Source organism: Eumetopias jubatus, unplaced genomic scaffold (assembly GCF_037043125.1).
Source record: "Eumetopias jubatus isolate StellerSeaLion01/CBP00866 unplaced genomic scaffold, mEumJub1_p1.0 scaffold_11, whole genome shotgun sequence".
Taxonomy (NCBI): domain Eukaryota; kingdom Metazoa; phylum Chordata; class Mammalia; order Carnivora; family Otariidae; genus Eumetopias; species Eumetopias jubatus.
This window is the reverse complement of record NW_028274817.1, coordinates 54,293,734-54,319,919: the sequence shown is the minus strand read 5'-3', so window position 1 is coordinate 54,319,919 and position 26,186 is coordinate 54,293,734. Positions and strand designations below refer to the sequence as shown.

Below are 26,186 nucleotides of genomic sequence, written 5' to 3'. Positions count from 1 at the left end.
ACTCCAAAGTGTACAACTTTGGCATATTGATTATTCTAAATAAAAGTTACATAAAAGATAGACAATGCAAGCAAAAAAAACAAAACAAAACAAACAAAAAAACCACTCTGACTCCCCCTCCTTGTCTCCGGAAAGCAAGAAATAAATCTCCCATATAAAAGGTACCCTCTCCATACCAGAAAGTAAAGAGACATCCTTATCACTAGAGATGGGAAATTTAGAGCAGAGAAGCCTGTATAAAAAACCTTAATTACTTTTTACCAATTTATTACTCCAGGTCAAATTCTGTTTAGAATTCTTTACTAATTGAAGCTCCCAGAGTTTCCATTTTCCTGTCAATTCCTCACAGATTTATTCCCTTTGCCTAAAAAGTATAAAAATTACCTGCCATGGTCATTAATCTGGGTCTCGATTTCATTATTAGACCTCTGTGCACATATAATAAGACTTTGTATTTTTTTTCTCCTCTTAATCTGCCTCATGCCAATTTAAATCTTAAACCAGCTAGAAGATTTTGAAGGGTAGAACTAAAATTTGTTTCTTTCCCTATAGGTATTTCTCATTAGGCCATGATATCATAGTGTGGCATTACAAAAACACATGAAACCTGATATTATTAAAAAATATTTTCCAAATTTGTTTTTTTAAGATTTTATTTATTTATTTGACAGAGAGCACAGCACGGGGAGCAGCAAGCAGAGAGAGAGGAAGAAGCAGGCTTTTTGCTGAGTGGGGAGCCCAATGTGGGGCTCGATCCCAGGACCCTGGGATCATGACCTTAGCTGAAGGCAGACACTTAACTGACTGAGCCATCCAGGCGCCCCTCCAAATTTGTCTTAAGGAACATATTTAGAAGAAATGGAGAGGAATCAACCCAAGTTTATATAAATCTTAAGTACTATGAAAACAATTTTATTGATCTGAAACTCTTGTCATGTACTTTTGACTTTAAAGGCTCACTGCCATTTTCCAATAAAAACAGCCTGAAAACATTCCATCTTTCTAAGCTATGATGAATGAGCTTTAATTAAAAGTAACTAAAAGAGGGGCACCTGGGTGGCTCAGATGGTTAAGCGTCTGCCTTCAGCTCAGGTCATGATCCCGGGGTCCTGGGATCGAGTCCCGCATCGGGCTCCCTGCTAGGCGGGGAACCTGCTTCTCCCTCTGCCTCTGCCTCTCTCTCTCTCTCTCTCTGACTCTCATGAATAAAAAAAAAAAATTAAAAGTAACTAAAAGAAGAAAAGCCACTAATGCATTTTATACACTGATCAGTAACTGATATGTAATATTTCATTTTCTTGAGGACATTAAGAGATGTTGTGTACCTAAAAACAAGAGCTTGCATGACAGTACATCTATCATTATATGCATCTTAAAAGCAAGAAGGACATAAATTCATTTCTTCCTGTTAAAGTCTAATTGTTTGTAAAATCACTATTTGGCCTTTTAACAAATTGACACAGTGAAGTTACTGATCCTCAACATATTAAAATTTGCAGTGTGTTTTTACTTACTGAATTCCTAAACCTTAGTAAATTTTTAATGGTGTGGATGACATCATATGGATGATATTTAAGTAACTTAAATTTGCCAAGTAATAGTAGTGCCACTTAAATTTGCCAAGTAATAGTAGTGCCACTACTATTATTCATACATGTGTGTTTATAGAACTCTTAATGAAAAGGTCAGTGTTCATTTTTCATTACATTGCTAACCCTTATTAATAATATAATTTCATGGATAATCACAGTATAAACTCTAAATGAGGGTATTATCTTGGCATAGAAAATAACCAGGAATAAAAGATTATTTTTACATATTATGAAGATTTTTAAATTTTTAAATTCATTTTGAGACAATATGAATTTTAAAAAGACAATAGAGCTAAATCTAAAATTAAAATACACGAAGTTTCTGTACACATTTGGTTTAAATGCAGAAGGTATAACATCTTACCACATGTATTTACTGGGTTTGGGGTTCAAAAAACTCAAAGCTCAGCATTTGTACAACTGATCAGAAAATGTCTAATCTTAACAAATGTCCAAGAATTTAAGTGTGAATAATCTGCTCAACCATGTATAATAGATATATTTGAATACAGTTCCAAAGTTTTAGACTGTGCCAAGTATATTAATAGTGTTAATGAACTCTAGATTTTCTTAAAACCTTAGATTTCTTTCAGAATCTGTGGTACTATTATTTCAGGTCCTACAGAGGTTTAGTTTGAAATCTATAGTGATGGATCACATAGAGAAAAAAGCAAAATTTTTTCCCTATTACAGGAAGGAAATGTGGAGTAGAAACAAAGAATGAGTGCCAGGTTGCATATGTTTAAATTCTAGTTTTGACACTTACCAGTTTATGCAAGTTAATATTCCCGTATCTCAGTTTCTTTATATGTAAAATGGCAATGAAAGTACCAATTTCATAAGGTTATATAGACCCAATGAAGTAACACATCAAGTTGCTCAGTAAATGTTTGCTTTATTTTACTGCTCTGCTCTAAGGACAATTTGCAAATATTCTTTTACATAAACCTCTTAGGATAAAACAAAACAAGATACAAGAAGACCTATATAGTGAGAAAAAAAATATTTTGTCACATGTAGATTATTTCTGGGAACAACCAGAAAAGGACATAATACTCTTTTACAGTTTAAAGAATTATTAGAAAATTGGGGAATTATTGTAGATTTCCTAAATTTGGGTCCAGGGTTCATTCTCCATTGATACATATGTATAAGAATTCCCCAAACAGGATGAACAGTGAGTAATTTGGAGAATTCATCTCAATTCTTTTTAATAACCCCTAATTCTTACTAATTTTTATATGTAAAAAATTAACAGTACATCAGCAAACTTCCATCAGTCAATTCAAGACAGAACAATAATCGAGTGCTCTTTCATTTTGCTCTAAATGTGACATTTTCCTACTGATAGTTCAATTCTTGAAAATTTTATTAGCCTCAAAATTTAGCATACCTCAGACATGCCAGGAACATCTAAGGTTTAAGCTGCTGGTATTTATTCTAAAGTAAAATTTTAATACCAAAAATAAGCAATAACAAGCCTAAAGAATTTTGACATTACCACAGGAAATAATGAACAGTTTTTTAAATAGTTAAAAAAAACACACAACACCTTAAAACCTAAGCCCAACCAAGCTGTTACAGCAGTGTATCCACTTGGAGATTTTTTTTTAAACATCCCCCCTCCCTCTCGGGCTTGCCCCAAAAAAGCTTTCAAAGAAAAAGCACAGACATGTGTGCATGCACTCGTGCACACACAGACACACACGGAAGGTGGGGAAAGGTAGAAGAGAGAAGGTGAAGAGAGGGGAGGAGTGGGGGTGGGGGGAGTAGAGGTGGTGAGTTAGAGATTAAAAAAAAAAAAGTAAAGTCAGAAAAAGACCACTGAATTACCTGCTTTACTTCCTGGAGGCATATTTCTTGTCTCCAAGCAGCCCACTGAGCAACAGTTATGGCTGCTGCCCTCGGCCACCTGAAGCAAGGAACTTCTGGGTTTAGGGACCAGACAAAAGACGTGATCAAAGGCTGCCCTCCGCACGTGGCACCTACGCACGTGACGTCAAAGAAGCAGACTGCATCACAATCTGGGATGCTGGGTATCTACTGGCAATGTTCGTGACTCACCATAACCTGGTGTCTATAGGCTCAGTTTCCGAGGGCTGAGCTCCCCGCTGGGACTGTGGCTGGGGCCAGAGTGTTCCTGGCCTCCATTCCTCCTTTCATTGACTGTTCCACTGAAAGAGATCCTGTCGTGGCACCTGCTTGAGACCTCCCTCAAGATTTCGCTCAAGACCTAACTTAAGATGAGTGCTTCAGTTCCCCACTTTGAAATGTCCACACTCTATGTCGGAAACCTGCAACCTGAAGTGAATGAGGCAATGGTGTATGCGAAATTCAACTCTGCTGGGCCAATCCTTTCCATTCAGGTGTGCAGTGACCTGGTAACGCGCTGCTCTCTGGGCTACGCTTACGTGAACTTCTTGCTGCGGGCTGATACTGAGTGGGCTCTGCACACTATGAACTTTGATATTATCAATGGCAAGCCACTGCATATTATGTGGTCCAAGTGTGACCCATCACTTCGTAAGAGTGGAGTGGGCAATATATTCATCAAAAATCTTCATAAGTCTATTGATAATAAGTCCCTTTATGATACATTTTCTGTCTTCGGAAACATTCTTTCTTGTAAAGTAGTAACCGATGAAAATGGATCAAAAGGTTTTGGATTTGTGCATTTTGAGAACTCAGAAGCTGCTAAAAGGGCCATTGCAAAGATGAATGATATTCTGCTGAAAGGTAGCCAAGTTTTTGTTGGGCAATTTAAACCTCACAAAGAAAGGGAAGCAGAGCTGAGAGCTAAAGCAAACATATTTACCAATGTTTACATCAAGAATTTTGGAGATGATGTAGATGATGAATGTCTTAAAGAGGTTTTTGGTGAGTTTGATTCTGTATTAAGTGTAAGAGTTATGACTGATGAAAGTGGAAAATCCAAAGGCTTTGGATTTGTGAATTTTGAGAATTTTGAAGATGCCAAGAAAGCCATTGAAAGGATGAAATGGAAAAGTCCTTAATGGAAATCAAATTCATGTTGGTAGAGCCCAGAAAACCTAAAGAGACAATCTGAACTAAAACATAAATTTGAACAAATAAAACAGGGTAAACTCACCAAGTGCAAGGGTGCTAACCTTTATGTGAAAAATCTTGAAGATGATATTGATGACAAACGACTGAGAGGAGAATTCTCCCTCTTTGGCACAATCTCTAGTGCCAGGGTCATGATGGAGGCAGGCCACAGCAAAGGCTTTGGTTTTGTTTGCTATACATCTCCTGAGGAAGCTAATAAAGCTGTCATGGCAATGAATGGAAAAATTGTGATCACCAAACCACTGTATGTGGCTATTGCACAAAGTAAGGATGAGCGCCAGGCTTTCCTCACCAAGAACTATATGGAAAGAATCTCAGCTGTGAGAGATGGAGATGATCCTATACTCAACTATCGAAAGATACCATCATCCAATAACTTCATACCAAATCTTCCTCAGTCTCAATGTAGCAATGTACATTTTTACAAGCCTGTGGTAAGGGCCAAATAACATCCATCTCAGAATGTACATTATGCTATCCACTCAGTAGCAGCACCTAAGCCATCAGTCAGCACTTGCATACAGCCACAAGTGCCAGGGGTCAAGTCAACCTATCAAACCACCAATATGACAACCCCAAAAATGGCTCTTTACCCTCAAACTTCTGCTTTAAGACCACCTGCAAACCAAAGATTCAAAAAAGTTACAGCTGTTGCAAATGTCCGCAGGCCTCTTAAATTTAAAGTAGGAAGGCCAGCATCCAACCAGAAGCCTATCCCCACTGGTCATGGTATTCCAAATGTGTCTGTGTTGGCATCAGCTACTACTCAGAAGAATATCTTGGGTGAAAAGCTGGTACCTCTGGTTCAATCCATTCACCCAACTCTGGCTGGAAAAATCTCTGGAATACAGTTCGAGATGGATGATGCTGAAATTCTTTATATGCTCAAATATCCTGAGTTTCTCTGTGCCAAGATTAATGAAGTGATCCTTATTCTGCAGTCCAACCAAGCTTAAGATATTGCCCTGAAAGCTACTAACAGCACTCCCAGTATCGAATTTATGTAAAATGAAATTTCTGCTTGGAGAAATGAAATTTCCAAACAATGAAAAACATAAATATTGGAGAAAATGATGAGAATAAAAACAAATTTTTAAGAAAAATAAATTTATACTTCACCAAGCAAATGTCAAGTTTCATTACTGGTATTTGATTATTCAGGGTTTAAAAGTAAATATAGAGGGGTGCCTGGGTGGCTCAGTTGGTTAAGTATTTGACTTTGGCTCAGGTCATGATCCCGGGATCCTGGGATCAAGCCCTGATTTGGGCTCCCTGTTCAGTGGGGAGCCTGCTTCTCCCTCTCCCTCTGCCACTTCCCTCTACTTATGCTCCCATTCTCAAATAATTAAATAAGATCTTTTAAATTTTTTAAAATAATAAAAGTAAATACAGAATATAAGAATAGGAAATTTTTTAAAAAGAGAGAAAGAGGAAAGAAAAAAAATTAAAATGCAGAGGCACCTGGGTGGCTCAGTCGTTAAGCATCTGCCTTTGGCTCGGGTCATGATCCCAGGGTCCTGGGATTGAGCCCCACATCGGGCTCCCTGCTCGGCGGGAAGCCCGCTTCTCCCTCTCCCACTCCCCCGCTTGTGTTCCTGCTCTTGCTAACTCTCTCTCTCTGTCAAATAAATAAATAAAATCTTAAAAAGAATTAAAATGCAGTATTTTCAAAAGATGTAGAAGGACTATGGCAAAATTACACAGAAAACAATAAATCAGTTTTTATTTTTAATATTTTTCTTACCTATAAGTAGTATAAAATGACACCAGTACTTTACATTCTAGAATGTGGTATTTGGACTTTACTTGGTAATTATGCAATAATTCCAAAAGGAAATGTAATTTGAGTTTTAACATTTTTAGTAAAAGTTTAATAGAGGGTAAAAATATGAAAGATTCCAATAGCTACAACAATTTCATGAGTAGCTTCACAAAATATTACAATATAAAATGGAAAATTCTGAAGAGAAATGCAGTATATATAAATACAGAGTATTGACCTAAAATAAGGCATTTTTTTTTTAGAAAACAAACTAAAGAGACTAAAGGAATAAGAACAGAGACAATAACATGTAAATTTTTAAAGCAAAATTTCCTTTTTTATTATTATACTAAATCCAAACTGTTAACCAAAGACAAGAAAAATGGGTCAGAAAAAATAATGCCATCTATAAAGATTTATATTTTTCTTTGTTTTAAAGTTAAATACATTATTTTATTGACAGAGGGGAGTTTTAGATTTCATACTAAAAATTTGTAGTAAAAATTGCCATTCTGTATAAAAGATAAAATTTCGGGATTTTTCATAAAGCAGTTGTTTAGTTAAAAATTGTGTAAAGAAATGAAATATTTAATTAGTCATTTTTTTAAGTTGGGTTATTTGTATTTTTATTGCTGCATTTTAAGATTCTGTTAAATATTTTTGAGACTAGTCCTTTATAATATGTTCTAAGTATTTTCTCCCATTCTATAGGTCATCTTTTTTCCTTTTTTTTTTTAATTTTATTATGTTGTTAGTCACCATAAAATACCTCATTAGTTTTTAATGTGGTGATCTACGATCCATTGTTTTCATATAACACCCAGTGCTCCATGCAGTCCGTGCCCTCCTTAATAACCATCACCAGGCTAACCTATCCCCCTGCCCCCCTCCTCTCTAAAACCCTGTTTGTTTCTCAGAGTCCATAGTCTCTCATGGTTCATCGCTCCCTCCCATTGCACCCCCTTCATTTTTCCCTTCCTTCTCCTAATGTCCTCCATGCTGTTCCTTATGTTCCACAAATAAGTGAAACCATATGATAATTGACTTTCTCTGCTTGACTTATTTCACTTAGCATAATCTCCTCCAGTCCCATCCATGTTGATGTAAAAGTTGGGTATTCATCCTTTCTGATGGCTGAGTAATATTCCATTGTATATATGGACCACATCTTCTTTATCCATTCATCTGTTGAAGGGCATCTCGGCTCTTTCCACAGTTTGGCTATTGTGGACATTGCTGCTATGAACATTGGGGTGCATATGGCCCTTCTTTTCACTACATCTGTCTTTGGGGTGCATACCCAGGAGTGCAATTGCTGGGTCATAGGGTAGCTCTATTTTTAATTTTTTGAGGAACCTCCACACTGTTTCCAAAGGGGCTGTACCAACTTGTATTCCCACCAACAGTGTAAGAGGGTTTCCTTTTCTCCACAACCTCTCCAAAATTTGTTGTTTCTTTCCCTGTCCATTTTTGCCTTTCTAACTGGTGTAAGGTGGTATCTCAATGTGATTTTGATTTGAATTTCCCTGATGGCTAATGATGATGAATATTTTTTCATGTGGCTGCTGAAAACAAGTATTTTCTTTCAAGAAAAACTTCTTCTTCTTTTTGGGGATATACTGGGTAAGACGTACTAACTCCAGAGATTTGTCAGAGACCTAAATTGGATGGGACTATATGCCAAATGGCAGTGGTAATGGCAGAGATATCTTCTTGGATAAGGAATTGATATTTGTAAAGGAGGGAAGGAGGTAATGGGAAAGAGTAAGCAGAAGCAACAATCATAAGTGATAATAGTTTAATAGACATGTCAGCCCAAAAAATGCCAAAGATTTTAGACTTGAGAAAAAGAAGAGAAAAGGCAGGACAGAGTAGAAATAATAGGAAGCATTTCTATAATCAGCACTTGGATATAATTCTAGAGATGCACAAATTCAAGGTTAAGATAAAAAGGGAAATACTAAATTTGAGGCAAGTTTTTGTTCCATTGTTTTGAGCAGAAGTTGCTCACTATCTGACATCTGCTTATTCCAATTTTTATGAGATAGCTGTCTCCTTTATATCATCATGTACTTCAGAGAAGTTTTGAGAAGCCTTAGTTTAGGGACTCTGGTTAAAGTAGAAGTCAAGTTGATAAGAGGTACATATTTCTTTAGCTGCAACACAAGGAACCAAAGATGTATCCCTTGTAGATTTGCTGTCCTGTCAGTGATAAGGAGGACCTGGTAGAGGTCTTTCCAGTGGGGTTCCAGAGCAGTTTTTTGTTGGTGTCTTTTCCAGTAGACTAAGTGTTCTGATTGTAAATCCAGAAAATAGGGTGGCTTCTTTAGAAAGATAAATTGACCCTATTGATGATAAGTCTGAGTATATTGCATTAGCCCTTTACATTATTGGGTAATATTTTCCTGCAACAAAGTAGAGCTTAAAATAAGAGTGTAGTTCCTAATCTCTTTGGTCTGCCTGTGACAAACACATAAGTTCATAATCTACGTTTGCTATTAGGGTCAACAGGACAAACTTGGGCCAAAGTAGGTTTATGTCTTCAGAAAGCTTAGAGAGTTTTGATTTTAAAGTATTAGCTCTTTCTATTTTTCCTGAGAATTGAGCATGGTGAGGACAGTATAATTTTTGGCCAGCAGGCAACACATTACAAAATTCCTTAATTATGGTCCTGGTAAAATGAGTAGCTCTTTACTAGAAAGTTAAGTAGGAAAACAAAATCTAATCATTTTTCAGCCACAATAAAAATAGCTCCCTTTCAGCAAGTTTAGAAAGCCTTTCACCATTTGAAATGGTGAATAAGACAATAATAAGCACATATTCAAAGTCTTGTGATGTAGGGTGTTGTATAAAGTCCATTTGAGAATATTCAAAGGCTCCCTTGTGGTTCCTATCTATGTACCACCTTTACAAAGTTTTCTACAGTTATGAGTCTGGTAGGTAAGACATACATTGGAGACCCTTATCTGCTATAAAATTAAATCTTCCCCTTTAATGTTGTTCCAGAAGAGTTTTTATGTTTTCTTTACTGTGATGGGTCATAATGTGTGCATTTTTTCCCCAAGATCCATTTCAGAGTGCCTGGAGAGACTAACCAGTTATCTTGCTACCTCTATAACTGGTCGGATTAGAGAGCACACCCAGGTTTCTCCAATTGTCTTTTTTCACAGTCTGATCATTGTGATTTCAGTTTGCTCATAAACTTCATGAAGTGATCTGGATTAACCAGATCAACTTTAATTTGCTGACTTCATTAAACCTGGGTGAGAGTAACTTGGTTAACATACTGGTCTGAGATATTTCATTTTCCTTCACAAGTTTATTCTCTAGTATGAGCTTCAATGTTAATTACAACCAATTTTTTAGGGAGAAACAAGGCATTTAATAAAACTCAAACTTGCTCACTGTGCTTAATGGGTGCACCATCAGCAGTTGAGAAACCACGTTGCTTCCATAACATTTGGAAACACACCCAAAACATATGCTGTCTATTTATGTTAGCCATTTCATCCTTTGCTAGCTGACAGGATCTAGTCAAGGTACTTTATCTAGTTGTGCCGATTTGACTTCAGAAAAGGGATTATTCAATAAATTCTTGGAAAGTGATAACAGTATATCTAACTTGAAAACATTCTGTTCATTCTTAAGATGTGACCCATCTACGAAGAATTATGAGCCTAACAGAGGAGTTCAGAGTGAGGTGGGGAAAATTTTTGTGTTAATGTTAAACTATTACTTTCTCTGGAAGAGGGGAAAAAGATAGGTAGATGGATTAAGGGTATGACAACTATGGATGTGTTATGATTCACCTTGGCCCTTTGTTGGATCTGCTGTTCTTTTCCATTAAATGGTATCAGATGTCAAACATTTCACACAGGAACTGCTGACTGTAAGTGATTCAAAGGTTTATTACTCTTTCAGGAATTGGCAAAGTAAGGGGAATCCCTGGGCAAGAGTGACAACCAGTTATAGGACCCTCTGATATCCAGAAGGAGAGAGGGAAAGAGCCTGGTAGGGACATTTATAGGACTGGTGCCCAAGCCTGGGATTTTGTTGAATAATGTTAGGGGTGTACTAATTTCAAACCACCCACCCCTTTTGGGGGGGATGAAAAATCAAATGGATAGTACCCCTAATGTTTTGGGATTTAAGGTTCCTAGGGTAATAAAAGAAGAGATTTTGTGGTTTGTATAATGACTCATTAAAGTTCTGTATTTTTCCCACATCTGTAGATGAGGTAGCCTAGAGGACATTAGGTATTAAGGCAAGCAAATCAGAAATTTTAGGTAATTCTAGAGTAAAAAAGAGTTACAGACACAAGAGTCCAGAGTAGTCAAGTGGAACCACATAATATGGTATATTTAACTATCAAAGTCTGGGGAATCAAGAAAAAGTCCTTTGTGCACCTAATAGTAGGTAACCATTGAGCAAATTTTACCCATTTATCTAATTTTAATAAATTAGTAGAGTTAGAAAGACTTAGAAAAAAGTCATCTGGAGAAGTTAAGGTTTGCAAGGAGATAGGCAGTGTGGGAGTGGACAGAGAAATGAGAAAGAAAAAATATGTTTGGTAAGTCCCAACACCAAGACCTTTTTATTGCTGAGGAAGGGTGGTAGGAAATTAGGAGACATTATTGGTGGATAGTGTGGCTCTAATGTCTACTAAAAACAAGATTGGATAGTCGTTTACTAATATAGTTTTTTTTTTGTTTTTTGTTTTTTTTTTTTTTTACTAATACAGAGACAGGACACAGAAGGAAGCCTTTCTCACAGAGGAATTGTTCTGTTTCTGATTAAGCAGCCTCCTGGGTGGCTTGTTTCCTGGCCAAAGAAAGACAACTATGGACCCAGTAGCCTTTTTATTTGTAGTATCTTCAAGTATTGATCCTTACCAGCATTGTGTCTGCTCTAAAATGACAGTGCTATGATTTTGCAGTGTGTGGTTTTCTCTATGTTTATTATGCTATCCTCAAAACACTGGGCCGTATGGTCTTCCAGCCTATATTATGCTTCAAAATAGCATATATTTTAGGCTAAAGGCCATTAACAAAAAGGTGAAGATTGCCTGTGGCAGTGTTAATGTGAATGCCAAACCCTGAATATTTCCTAAATGTGGTTTCCAGTTAATGCTTAAAATCAAGAGACAGATTGATTTGTTGACAGAGTTGGATTATTCCCCAGTCAATTTGAGGGGAAATTCCCAGGAATTGCCTTTAAAAAACTTTCTTGTATCCCCAGTGCTTTCACTTATTTGAAGTAGAAATGATAAAGGTTCTACTCTAAAGGTTAAAAGGACCTGGGAAAGGGAAGAAGGAGAAGAAAAGTAATGGAGGTTGAGGAACAGCCTCTCCCAGAGACTAGCAGAGTGGCACTATAAGGCACAGAAACAGAGTTAGGAGCAGGTCTTGGGGGAGACAGAGGCTGAAGTTGTTTTAAAAGAGGCCACAATAGACTGGAATCTCTTGAATTGTTATCTTTTCTCAGCTTCTTTGTACTAGTTAAAGAAAGTTGCCCATTGTTAGTTGGCTATCTTATTTTCTTTTCATTTTATGGCACCATGAAAGGAGCCACCAAGTTCAAGTTTATCTTCCCTGAGGTCACTACTTAGCCCATGATAAAAAATTGCAGGTAGAAGAAGGGAGAAAGGCCTTTTTGTACCTTAGGACAATTATCTAATTCTCTGCTTGGCTAGATATTCCAGAAAGATTAAAAGAAACAGAGGTAGTGCCTTTAATCAGACAGTAGATTAACCTTTTCAAAGATTCAAAGCCACAATGTCTGTGTTGTGGGACAAATTTAAACACAGAAGTAAGAGGAAGCCTTAACACCCAACCTACCTATAGTTCCAGAAAAGGGAGGAAGCCTGAGATCCTTGAATGCATACTGTTCTAGTGTGAAACCTCAGCAGGACAAGGGTTCATTCAGACTGGCTCTGCATCACAGAACAAGATTGTCAAGAAAAAAATAGTCAAAGTAACTTAAATAGATGTTAAAGACTTTATTTAAAGTGATACACATCAGAAAGCAACTTAAGACCTGGTGACTCTGAACCAAAGCAGAATTGGAATTTTTATTGGGTGAGAAGAAAGAGGTGTGTGAATGAATTTGTTCTCTATTACTGTGTAACAAACTACCACAAATTAAGACTTAGCAACTTAAGACAACACATATTTATCATCTCACAGATTATGTGGGTCAGGATTCTGAGCATGGCTTAGCTGGGTTTTTCCATTCAGGGTCTCACAAGACTGCAATTAAGGAGTCAGCTAATCTACATTCTTTTCTGAAGATTGAAATCCTCCATCTCACATGATTGCTGGCAGAATTCAGTTCCTTGTGATTGTAGAACTGAGGCTTTAAGCTTCTAGAGGTTGTCCTGAGGTCCCGGCCATATATACCTTTCCTTTTATGTCAGCTTGCTTCTTCAAGGTCAGCAAGAAAGCCTCTTGCTCCATTTTGTGAAAACGGAGTCTTCTATAATATAATCAAGGGAGAAATATACCATAACCTTTTGTCATAATTTTTATTGGTTAAAAACAAATCAAGGATTCTGTCTGCAATCAAAAGAAGATTATATAAGGGAGTACATCACTGGAATTCACCTGAGAGTATGTCTGCCACAGTGATTGTAATCTTGCCCAAGGTTTTAGTTTTTAGTTTGTTTGTTTTGTTTTCCTTTTGCTTTTGTTTGTTTTGTTTTGTTTTGTTTTATCTGTAACTTCTACAAAACTTGCAGCTTGAATTGTTGGAGAGGAGATGTACAGTTTTTCATGCTGCCTGCTAGGGATTGTTGGTACAATCTCACTTTTGCAGCTGTAAGAACAATTCGATAGAGAGCTCTCTTTATAAGATGTGAAGGCTATCTGTTAACTTTCTAATGCCAGTTGAAGTTCAGAGGAAGGTGAGATAAAAAGTGAAAAAATAGTAGAAGAGAAAAAGAGAAAAAAGAAAGAAGGCAAATGTAGAAGCAAGGAAAACTGGGGTTTGTTTTAATTCTTTTACAGTGCCAAATAAATGTTAATGTTTTATTTTTGCATTCGAGTGCACTTGACACACAATACATATTAGTTTCAAGTGTAGTGTACAAATAGTGATTCAACAAGTTTATAGATGATGTTATGTTCACCACAAGTGTAGTTACCATCAGTCACCATACAACACTTACAATATCATTGATGATATTTTTTATTCTCTGTTTATAACTGTGACTTATTCATTCCATAACTAGAAGCCTGTATCTTCCACTCCCCTTTACCCATTTTCCCATTCCCCTAGTCACCTCCCCTCTGGCAACCATCAGTTTGTTCTCTGTATTTACAGGTCTGATTCTGCTTTTTGTTTATTCATTTTTTTGTTTTTAGATTTCACATATAAATGAAATCATATGGTATTTGTCTTTCTCTGTCTGACATATTTCACTTAGCATATTAACCTCCATCCATGTTGTTGGAAATGGAATGATCTCATCCTTTTTATGGCTGTGTAATATTCCATTATGTATGTGTATGTGTTTGTGTGTGTGTGTGTGTGTGTATACCACTTCTTCCTTTTCCTATTGATGGACACTTAGATTACTTCCATATCTTGGCTATTGTAAATAATGCTGCAATAAAAATATTTTTTTCTCCTCTCTTCTTTCTGATTTTATGTATTTGGGTACCTTTTTTTTCTTGATGAGTCTGGTTATGGTTATTAATTTTATCTTTTCAAAGAAGCAGCATTGATTTTTTTTCTCTTTCTTTTTTTTTTTAGTCTCTATGTCATTTCGTTCTGCTCTGATCTTTATTATTTCCTTCCTTTTACTCACCTTGGGTTTGTTTGTTCTTTTTCTAGCCCCCTTAGGTATAAGGTAAAACTATTTATTTGAGCTTTTTATTTGTTCCTTAAGGTAGGCCTGTATCACTATGTATTTCCATCTTAGAACTACTTTTGCTGTATCCCAAAGATTTTGACCTGTTGCATTTTCATTTTTATTGTCTTTAAGTAGTTTTTTAAAAATTTTTTCTTTGATTTCTTTGTTGACACATTGATTGTTTAGGATCATGTGGTTTAGCCTCCACATGTTTGTGGGGGTATTTTAGTCTTTTTTTCTTATGATTGATTTCTAGATTTATACCATTGTGATTGGAAAAGATGCGTGGTATAATTTCAATCTTCTAAAATTTGTTAAGTCTTGTTTTGTGGCCTAACATGTGACCTATTCTGGATAATGCTCCATATGCACTCAAAAATAATGCATGTTCTGTGGTTTTTGGATGAAATGTTCTGTATATATCTGTTATGTCCATCTGGTCTAATGTGTCATTCAAAGACACTGTTTCCTTATTGATTTTCTGCCTGGACGATCTATTCATTGATGTAAGTGGAGTTTTAAAGTCTTCTACTATTATCATAGCACCATAAATTTCTTTATTTATGTTCATTAATATTTGCTCTATATACTCAGGTGCTCCAGTGTTGTTTGCATAGATATTTACCATTGTTATATCCTCTTGTTGGATAGATAACTTTATCATTATGTAATGCTTTTCTTTGGTGTTACAGTCTTTGTTTTAAAGTCTACTTTGTCTGATATAAGTTTTGCTACTGTGGTTTTTTTCTTTGCTTCCAAGTGCACAATAAATGGTATTCTATTCCTGCACTTTCAGTCTTTATCTGTCTTTAGGTCTGAGATGAATTTCTCATAAGCAGTATATAGATGGGTCTTGTTTTTTGTTTTGTTTTGTTTTTTGTTTGTTTAGGTTTGGCTTAAATCCATTCTGCCACTCTATGGCTTTTGATTGGAGTATTTAGGCCATTTACATTTAAAGTAATTACTGATGGGTATGTACTTGTCATTGTGTTATCTGTTTTCTGGTTGTTTTTGTGGTTCTTCTCTGCTCCTTTCTTCTCTTGGTTTCTTTCTTTGTGATTGAAGAATTTCTGTAGTGTTTTGTTTGGCTTTCTTCTTTGTGCACATCTTCAGTAGGATTTGGGCTGATGGTTACCATGAAGTTCTTATATAACATCATAACTATATAAAAGTATATATTAATTTGATGGTCATTTAAGTTCAAACACATTCTTAAAAATAAACTTCTTCTTTCTCCCTCTTCCACATTTTTCCACATTATATATATATGTTGTCATATTTTAGTTATGTTATTCGTAATTTTCTTATGTCTAATTACAGCTATTTCTTTTCCACTTAAAGAGGTGCCTTTACCATTTCTTGAAAGGCACCACTGGTTTAGTGGTGATAAAGCATTTTATCTTTTGTTTGTCTGGTAAACTCTTAGTAACTCATTTAAATCTAAATGACAAAGTTTCCAGTAGAGTACTCTTCGCTGTAGGTATTTTCCTTCCCACATTTTGAATAAATTATGCCACTCCCTTCTTTATGCCTTTATGTCCCTTTGGAATTGCAAAGTTTCTGCTGAAAAATCAGCAGATAGCCTTACACATTTTTTCTTATATGTAACTTTTTGCTTCCCTCTTGTTGCTTTTAAAAAATATCTCTTTAGATTTTGAGATTTTAATTATACTGTGCTGTGGTGTGGACATCTTTGATTTCATTTTTTTTTTTTGGAACTCTTTGTGCTTCTTTGATCTTGATGTCTATTTTCTTCCCTACATTAGGGAAGTTTTCATGTATTATTATTTCAAATATGTTTTCTACCCTCTTCTCTTTCTTCTTTTTCTTCTGGAACCACTATAATGTGAATGTTTGTTTTCATGATGTAGCCCAAGACATCTCTTAAACTATCCTCAATTTATTTATTTATTTATTTAAATATTTTATTAATTTATTTGAGAGAGAGAATGAGCAGGAAGGAGGAACAGAGGGAAAGAGAAGCAGACTCCCTGCTGAGCAGGGAGCCTGATGTGGGGCTCAATCCCAGGATCTGGAGATCATGACCTGAGTCAAAGGTCTGAGCCTTAAAAGAGTGAGCCACCCAGGTGCCCCACAATCTTCATTTTTTGAAAAAATCTTTTCTCTTTTTGCTGTTCAGCTTGGGTGTTTAAAATTACAATGTCTTACAGATTGCTGACATGTTTTCTGCATCTGCAAGTATGCTGTTGGGTCTTGCTAGTGTGTTTTTAATGTCAGTTATTATATTCTTTAACTCTTTAAGTTTTTATTTTTTTTATTATGTTATGTTAGCAACCATACAGTACACCATTAGATTTGATGTAGTGTTCCATGATTCATTTTTGGCATATAACACTCAGTGCTCCGTGCAGTACGTGCCCTCCTTAACACCCATCACCAGGCTAACACATCCCCCCACTACCTCCCATCTAAAACCCTCGGTTTGTTTCTCAGAGTCCATAATCTCCTATGGTTTGTCTCCCCCTCCAATTTCCCTCCATTCATTTTTTACTTCCTTCTCATAATGTCCTCCAAGCTATTCCTTATGTTCCACAAATAAGTGAAAACATATGATAATTGACTTTCTTTGCTTGACTTATTTAACTTAGTATAATCTCCTCCAGTCCCATCCATGTTGATGCAAAAGTTGAGTATTCATCCTTTCTTATGGCTGAGTAATATTCCATTGTATATATGGACCACATCTTCCTTATCCATTTGTCTATTGAAAGGCATCTTGGCTCTTTCAACTATATGGCTATTGTGGACATTGCTAAATGAACATTGGGGTGTATATGGCCCTTCTTTTCACTACATCAGTATCTTTGGGGTAAATACCCAGTAATGCAATTGCTGGGTCATAGAGTAGCTTATATTTTTAATTTTTTGAGGAACCTCCACACTTTTCCAAAGTGGATGTACCAACTTGCATTCCCAACAACAGTGTAAGAGGGTTCCACTTTCTCCACAACCTCTCCACCATTTGCTCTTTCTTGCCATGTCAAATTATGCCATTCTAAATGATGTAAGTTGGTATCTCAATGTGGTTTTGTTTTGAATTTCCATGATGGCTAATGATGATGAACAATTTGTATGTCTTCTTTGGAGAAGTGTCTGTTCATGTCTTCTGCCCATTTCTTGACTGGATTATTTGTTTTGGGGGGGTTGAGTTTGAGAAGTTGTTTATAGATCTTGGATATCAGCCCTTTATCTGTAGTATCATATGCAAATATCTTCTCCCATTCTGTGGGTTGCCTCTTTGTTTTGTTGACTGTTTCCTTTGCTGTGCAGAAGCTTTTTATCTTGATGAAGTCCCAAAAGTACATTTTTGCTTTTGTTTCCCTTGCCTTTGGAGACATGTCTTGAAAGAAGTTGCTGTGGCCAATGTCAGAAGATGTTACTGCCTATATTCTCCTCTAGGGCTTTGATATTTTCCTTTCTCATGCTGAGGTCTTTGACCCATTTTGAGTTTATCATTGTGTATGGTGTAAAAGAATGGTTGATTTTCATTCTTCTGTATATAGCTGTCTAATTTTCCCAGCACCATTTATTGAAGAGACTGTCTTTTTTCCGTTGCATATTTTTCCTGCTTTGTTGAAGAATATTTGACCATAGAGTTGAGGGTCCATATCTAGGCTCTCTATTCTGTTTCATTGATCTATGTGTCTGTTTTTGTTCCAGTACCATGCTGTCTTGGTGATCACAGGTTTGTAGTATAGCTTGAGATCAGGCAGCGTGATGCCCCCAGCTTTGTTTTTCTTTTTCAACATTTCCTTGGCAATTTGGGGTCTTTTCTGGTTCCATACAAATTTCAGGATTGCTTGTTCCAGCACTTTGAAAATTGTCATTGGTATTTTGATCAGGGTGGCATTGAAAGTATAGATTGCTCTGGGCAGCATAGATATTTTAACAATGTTTATCCTTCTGATCCATGAGCATGGAATATTTTTCCATATTTTTCTCTCTTCTTCAATTTATTTCACAAGTGTTCTGTAGTTCCTAGAGTATAGACCATTTACCTCTTTGGTTAGGTTTATTCCAAGGTATCTTATGGTTTTTGGTGCTCTTGTAAATGGAATTGATTCTCTAACTTCTCTTTCTGCAGTTACATTATTAGTGTATAAGAAAGCAACTGATTTCTGTGCATTGATTTTGTATCCTGCCACATTACTGAATTGCTGTATGAGTTCTGGTAATTTGAGGGTGTCGTCTTTTGGGCTTTCCACATAAAGTATCACATCATCTTCGAAGAGAGAGAGTTTGACTTCTTTGCAAATTTGAATACAGTTTATTTCTTTTTGTTGTCTGATTACTGTGGCTAGGACTTTTGTACTATGTTGAACAATAGTGGCAAGAGTGGGCATCCTTGTGTTTCTGATCTTATGGAAAGGCTCTCAGCTTTTCCCCATAGTGAATGTATTCACTGTGAGTTTTTCATAGATGGATTTTTTGAAATTGAGGAATGTTCCCTCTATCCCTATTCTCTGAAAAGTTTTAATCAGGAAAGGATGCTAAATTTTGTCAAATGTTTTTTCTGCATCAACTGAGAGGACCATATGGTTCTTCTCTCTCCTCTTATTAATATGTTCTATCACATTGATTGATTTGCAGATGTTGAACCACCCTTGCATCCCAGGGATAAATCCCACTTGGTCTTGGTAGATGACTCTTTTAATGTACTGTTGGATCCTATTAGCTAGGATCTTGTTGAGAATTTTGGCGTCCATATTCATCAGGAATATTGGTCTGAAATTCTCCTTTTTGATGGGGTCTCTGTGTGGTCTGGGGATTAAGGTAATGCTGGCCTCATAAAATGAGTCTGGAAGCTTTCCTTCTGTTTCTATTTCTTGAAACAGCTTCAGGAGAATAGGTATTATTTCTTCTTTGAATGTTTGGTAGAATTCCCCAGGGAATCCATCAGGCCCTGGGCTTTTGTTTTTTGGGAGGTTTTGATCACTGCTTCAATCTCGTTACTGGTTATTAGTGTATTCAGGCTATCAATCTCTTCCTGTTTCAGTCTTGGTAGTTTATAGGTTTCTAGGAAGGCATTCATTTCTTCCAGGTTGCTTAATTTATTGTCATATATTTGTTGATAATAATTTCCAATCATTGTTTCTATTTCCTTGGTGTTAGTCATGATCTCTCACCTTTCATTCATAATTTTATTAATTTGGGTCCTTTCTCTTTTCTTTTGGATAATTCTGGGCAGTTTTTTATCCATCTTGTTAATTCTTTCAAAGAACTAGCTTCTAGTTTCGTTGATTGGATCTACTGTATTTCTGGTTTCTAATTCATTGATATCTGCTCTAATCTTAATTATTTTCCTCCTTGTGTGTGGGTTAGGCTTAGTTTGTTGTTGATTCTCCAGTTCTTTAAGGTGTAAAGATAGTTTTTTATTTTCTTGAGTGACGTTTGGATGGCTATGTATTTTCCCCTTAGGACCACCTTTGCAGGATCCCATAGGTTTTTGACTGATGTGTTTTGTTCTCATTGGTTGCCATGAATTGTTTAAGCTTTTATTTGATTTCCTGGTTGACCCATACATTCTTGAGCAGGATATTCTTTAGTTTCCAAGTGTTTGAATTTCTTCCAAAGTTTTTTCTGCTGATTGAGTTCCGGTTTCAAAGCCTTTTAGTCTGAGAATATGCAGGGAATAATCTCAATCTTTTGGTATCAGTTGAGACCTGATTTGTGACCCAGTATTTGGTCTATTCTGGAGAAAGTTCCATGTGCACTCAAGAAGAATGTGTATTCTGTTGCTTTAGGGTGGAATGTTGTGTATATATCTATGAGGTCCAACTGGTCCAGTGTGTCATTCAGAGCTCTTGTTTCTTTTTTGATATTCTTCTTAGATGATCTGTCTTTTGCTGAGAGTGGAGTGTTAAGGTATCCTACTATTAATGTATTATTATCAATTTGTCTCTTTATTTTGGTTAACAGTTGGCTTATGTAGTTGGCTGCTCCCACGTTGGGGGCATAAATATTTATAATTATTAGATCTTCTTGTTGGATAGACCCTTTAAGTGTCCTTCTGTGTCTCTAACTACAGTCTTTAGCTTAAAATCTATTTTTCTGATACGAGAATTGGTCCCCAGCTTTCTTTTGAGGTCCGTTGGTGTGAAAGATGGTTTTCCATTACTTCACTCTCAGTCTAGATGTATCTTTAGGTTCCAAATGAGTCTCTTGTAGACAGCATATGGGTGGGTCCTGTCGTTTTATCCAATCTGCAACCTTGTGCCATTTTATGGGAGCATTTAAGCTGTTCACATTGAGAGTGATCACTGAAATATATGATTTTATTTTCATCCTGTTGCCTGTGAAGTCCTTGCTTTTATAGATTGTCTCTGTAAATTTCTGTTGTATATCATTCTTGGGGTCTTTATCCTTTTATAGAACCCCCCCTTAATGTTTCTTGCAGGGCCGGCTTATTGGTCACATATTCTTTCAGTTTCTGCTGGTCCTGGAAATCTCTGTATCTCTCCATCCATTCTAAGTGACAGCCTCGATGGATAAAATATTCTTTGGTGCATGTTCTTCTCATTTAGTACCCTGAATATGTCTTGCCAGCCCTTTCTGGCTTACCAAGTATCTGTGGATAGGTCTGACATTATTTGGATGTTCCTCCCTCTCTACGTAAGGAATCTCTTCCCCCTAATTGCCCTTAAAATGGTTTCCTTGGTTCTAAGATTTGTGAGTTTTACTATTACATGCTGGGGCATTGGTCTGTTTTCCTTGATCTTGGGAGGGGTCCTCTCTGTCTCTAGGACATGAATGCTTGTTTCATTCCCCAGATTAGGGAAATTCTCAGCTACAATTTGCTCAGATATATCATCTAGTCCTCTCTCTCCACCCCCTCAGGTATCCTAATAATTCTGACACCGGACATTTCATGGCATCATTTATTTCTCTAATTCTCTTTTGATGGATTTTAAGCTATTTGTTCCAGGTTTTCTCCTCTTCCTTCTTTCTACCCTTAGAGAATCTATGTTGCCATTAATGTTTTTCTCCAGCCTAGCTATTGTCTACATAACTGTTACCCTGAAGTCTATTTCTGACATCTTGCTTATATCAATATCCATTAAGTCTGTGGGAGAAACCATTGTCTCTGGGTATTTTCTTTGTTGGGAGTTCCTCTTAGTCATTCTGTTGAGTTTTGGTTGAAGGGATGTACAGTCAAAAATATCAACCACAATCCAGGCAAGGTGCACGCTTGATATGAGCTTCCTCTTTGGCTCTTGCCTCTAACCTGCCACTAGAGCAGCATTTTAATCCTTACACTTTGATGAATCCAGTGCCTTCCCCTGGTCTTTGCTTTTTCTTTCTCTTTTCAGCTGGTTTCTCTCCCGGAAAAGAATCCTATTTAACTCTTTAACTTTTTAATTGTTTTTTTTTTTTATTTGTATTTTCTAGGTCTTTATTGAAGGTCTCACTGAATTCTTCCGATTTTCTCTCCATACTGGTGAGCATCTGTATGACCATTACTTTAAATTCCTTATCAGGCATATTGTTAATCTCCATTTCATTTAGTTCTTTTCCCCAGATTATTTCTTGTTCTTTCTTTTGGAGACTATTCCTCTGTCTCTTCATTTTGCTTGACTTTCTGTTTGTTTCTATGGATTAGGTGGAACAGCTACTTCTCCTAAACTTGAAGGAATGGTCACATTTGTGGTTGTACCTAATTAGACTGTGTGTGGTTGCTGACTTTTGCTTGCTGGCTCGAACTATATGGCTGGGGTGGGTTGGCGGTCCTGGGGCTTTCCCAACAGTGGGTGCAATGCCAGGACAATTAAAGTTGACGTGGATGCAGGCTGGGGTGTCCTGGGGTTCTTTGTGTTGAAAACACCTTCGTGAAACAGCTGAAGCTGAAATGGGTGCAAGTCAGGATCCCTTGGGTCACTCTGTGCAGAAGATGCCCTGGCAGTGTGGCTGGGGCTGAAGCAGGGTATGGGCTGGGATGTTCCTGAATTGGGTGCAACCAGGAATGTCCCAAGGTGCTTAGCATAGGGGGTTGCCCTGTCAGAATGGCTGGAACCAATGCAAGAACAGGCTGAGATTTTAGGGGGTGGGTACTCCAAGCAGTGGGCATGCTTGGAGGGCAGTTGGATCTGAAGCAGATGTCAGCTGAAAGGTTCAGGAGCACTCTGCACCAGTGTTGCCCTAGCAAGCCATCTAAAGTTGAAGTAGTATGGGCCTGGAATGTTCTGGGTCGCTTTGTACCTGTGTCACCTTGTCATGAAGGCTGGGGTTATAGTGAGCTCTAACCAGGATTGTCCCAGTGTGCACCACCCTGTGGCTGCCTTGTTGGGACAGTTAGCACTGATGTGGGCTATGGGCCCTAGGATCACTGAGGCAACAGGACAGTTAGGGCAACCAGATGGATCACTGGTGTTTTCAAGAAGGTAAGTGGAGCACAAACCATGTACATCAACCTCTTTTACCGAGAGTGTTCCAGAAGCCCCAGAGTCATTTAGTAGAGTTCTAAGTCTGGCTCTTTTTTTTAATTTATTTATTTGAGAGAGAGAGAGAGAGAGAGAGAGAGCATTAGCAGTGGAGCTAGGGGCAGAGGGAGAGGGAGAAGCAGACTCCCCACTGAGCAGGGAGCCTGATGCAAGGCTTATCCCAGGGCTCATCCCAGGGCCCCAGGAGCATGACTTGAGCTGAAGGCAGATGCTTAACCAACTGAGCCACTCAGGCACCCCTAGGTCTGGCTCTTCTATATGGCCTCTGCTCTTTTAAACCATGACTTTCTAAAGAAAGAAAAATTTTTAAAGAAAAAAAATTAAAAAAAATAAAAAGAGGAAAAGCTAAGATTGCAGCTTATTTTATCAATAAAACAAAATTTATCATTTTTCTGGAACGATTTTAGGTTACCAAGTGTTGAAAACATAATACAGAGTGTTCCATATACCCTTCCCTCAACTTCCTTTTACTTAACGTCTTACAAAACCAATGTCTTCTTTATCAAAACTAAGAGATTAGAATTAGTACACCAATATTAACTAAACTACAGACTTTATTAAGATGTCATCAATTTTTGTTTGTTTTTTTACTAGTATTTCAGGAGATAGAGGGAGCTGAGATGGCAACATAGTTAAGAGGACCCTAGGCTTTCCTCATCCTTTGAACACAGCTAGATAACTATCAAATCATTCTGAGTACCCAAGAAATTGCCCTGAAGACTGATAGAACAACTGCACAGCTAGAGGTAAAGAAAAGACAGCATCAAGGAAGGTAGAAAGTACAGAGACATGGTTTGGGGGAGAAACAGATCACAGGTACTGCAGAGGGGAAGAAGCCCTGGTCATGGAGAAAGGTGAGAGAGTGGAGTGCACGGAGTTATGCACAAGGAGAACACTTCCTCAAAGCCATTGGCTGGGAAAACAAGAGGGGAGATTTTCTTGAGTTTTTGCAATAAGCAGAGTTCGAAGATTGGAGTTTTAAAGGTCAGAAGGTTTGGTTGGGATAGAGCCCTGAGGGTGCTGCCCTACTTATGGAGAGAGGGCAGAAAAGCAACCCTGGGGGGAGCAGGGGGTACAGACAGTGGCATCTGAGGATTGTCTAAGGCACTAGGGGAGAGACTGTTCACTCTTCTCGTAGCACATCTATGAGGGGCGGCATTTGCAGAGACATCTCTCCAGAGACAAAAGAGCCAGTGGGCACAAAATCCACCCCCACAACATAGGTGCAGAGATAGCTGCTGAGGGTGGATAACACAGACCCTGATGGTTTAGCCTACTTTTCTCCAAATCCCATGCCCCTGCACTCTTGCACAACTGCCTTTTTGGGTCAAACCTGCATCAGTCTCAGTGCAGTGAGAATCTCCCTCAGAAGACCAGTCCAGGTCCTGTTACACCAGTACCTAAAGTTAAAAAGTGTCCAGGAAAAGCTGGCTACACAAGGGTAAGCATTCTACTGGGCTGCAATGAAGCTTGGAAATACATGGGTGGTTTTGTAAACCATGTTTCCTTTTTTGGTACATTATTAAAAGGATTCAAATGGGGATTTACTGCATTTGTGGGAGCTGTGGGAGCTGAATATTATCTGGAGTCCCAGAATAAAGATAATAAGCATCATTGAAGATAATACCTGGAAGTATCTTAAAGGCTTCTTAACTCTCTTATAAAACTAAGGTTTCTTCAATATAGCCTACTCATCTATGTGTTTTTCCCTTAAAGAATACTAGTAAGAGGGCGCCTGGGTGGCTCAGTTGGTTAAGTGACTGCCTTCGGCTCAGGTCATGATCCTGGAGTCCCGGGATCGAGTCCCGCATCAGCCACCCTGCTCAGCAGGGAGTCTGCTTCTCCCTCTGACCCTCCCCCCTCTCATGCTCTATCCCATTCCCTCTCTCAAATAAATAAAATCTTTTTGAAAAAAAAAGAATACTAGTAAGATTTAATAAAGTAAGAAAACATGTTAAAAAATGCTCAGCCTAAGCTTATTTCCTAGGCCTCGTACCCAATAATCTGGTCAATAGGGGAATCATTTAATGCCTCATGAATATATCAACTCACTCAACATAGCCAACTCAACTAAACTCATCTACCTTCTGCAAACTTGTTACCCTTTTGTGTCACTTTCTTGGTAAAAGGGAGCTTTCTTCTAGTTGACCAGTTTGGAAATGTGAAATTCATTCAAGATCAGTGCTTCTCCAAATTTTTGGCCTCAAGACCCTTTTATACTCCTCAGGATTATTGATGACCCTGTGGGCAAGGGGAGAATGATTTTCCCTCTATCATTCTAGATCATTGACCTTTAGGTAGGCCTTGGACCTACGCCTCCTTCTTCTTCTAGGACCTTACTCTGTCAGATGATTCTTCTCCTCCTTATCTTTTTTCCTCTCTCTCTCTCTGTAATAAAAAAGGTTATAGGAGAAAAAAATTAATCTCAAACTTATGAAGCCCCCTAAAAGATGTGAGATCAAAAGGCAGCCAGAAAATGGAAACTTATATGCCATCATAAGAAAAGAGATAGCTAAGGAAAGATAGGAGTCTGGCACATCATAGGAGAGGAAGGCAATTCACAGGAAGATGAGAGGAGGAAATGTTTGGTAAACAAAATGTTTGCCCTTTCATGAAGAAAGGTTCTCAGATATAAAAAATTATCTCTTATAATAGCTCTCTTCCTAATACAGGCCCCCTATTATAATTTCTTTTTGTCAGTCAAGGGGGAGGTAAAAAACTTTTCTTAATTCTGTTGGGTATTGACTGCCTTCTGCTCCACATACCAAAGTGGCATCTTTTGTGGTGTACATTTTGCTACATTTCAACCTAAACAGATTTTATTTAAATGATTCATATGTATTAATATTTACATATTAAAAATTTAAATGATGTAAGAAAATGGTTGAGTTTCATTCTTCTGTATATAGCTGTCCAATTTTCCCAGCATCATTTATTGAAGAGACTGTCTTTTTTCCATTGCATATTTTTTCCAGCTTTGTTGAAGATTATTTGACCATAGAGTTGAGGGTCCATATATGGGCTCTCTGTTCTGTTCCACTGATCTATGTGTCTGTTTTTGTGCCAGTACCATGCTGTCTTGGTGATCACACTTTGTAATATAACTTGAGACCAGGCAACGTGATGCCCCCAGCTTTGTTATTCTTTTTCAACCTTTCCTTGGCGATTTGAGGTCTTTCTGGTTCCATACAAATTTTAGGATTGTTTGTTCCAGTGCTTTGAAAAATGCCATTTGTATCTTGATTGGGATGGTGTTGAAAGTATAGATTGCTCTGGGAAGTATAGACATTTTAACAAAGTTTATTCTTCCGACCCATGAGCTTGGAATGTTTCTCCATCTTTTTGTGTCCTCTTCAATTTCTTTCATGAGTGTTCTGTAGTTCCTAGAGTATAGATCCTTTACCTCTTTGGTTAGGATAAGCTCAAAATGGATG

The 26,186-nt window shown here is 37.4% G+C and overlaps 1 pseudogene; it reads left to right on the top strand.

Annotated features, from left to right (window-relative positions):
* The first annotated feature begins 3,835 nt into the window (after nucleotides 1–3,835).
* On the top strand, nucleotides 3,836–5,128 carry LOC114207455 (polyadenylate-binding protein 1 pseudogene; annotated as a pseudogene).
* The last annotated feature ends 21,058 nt before the right edge of the window (nucleotides 5,129–26,186 follow it).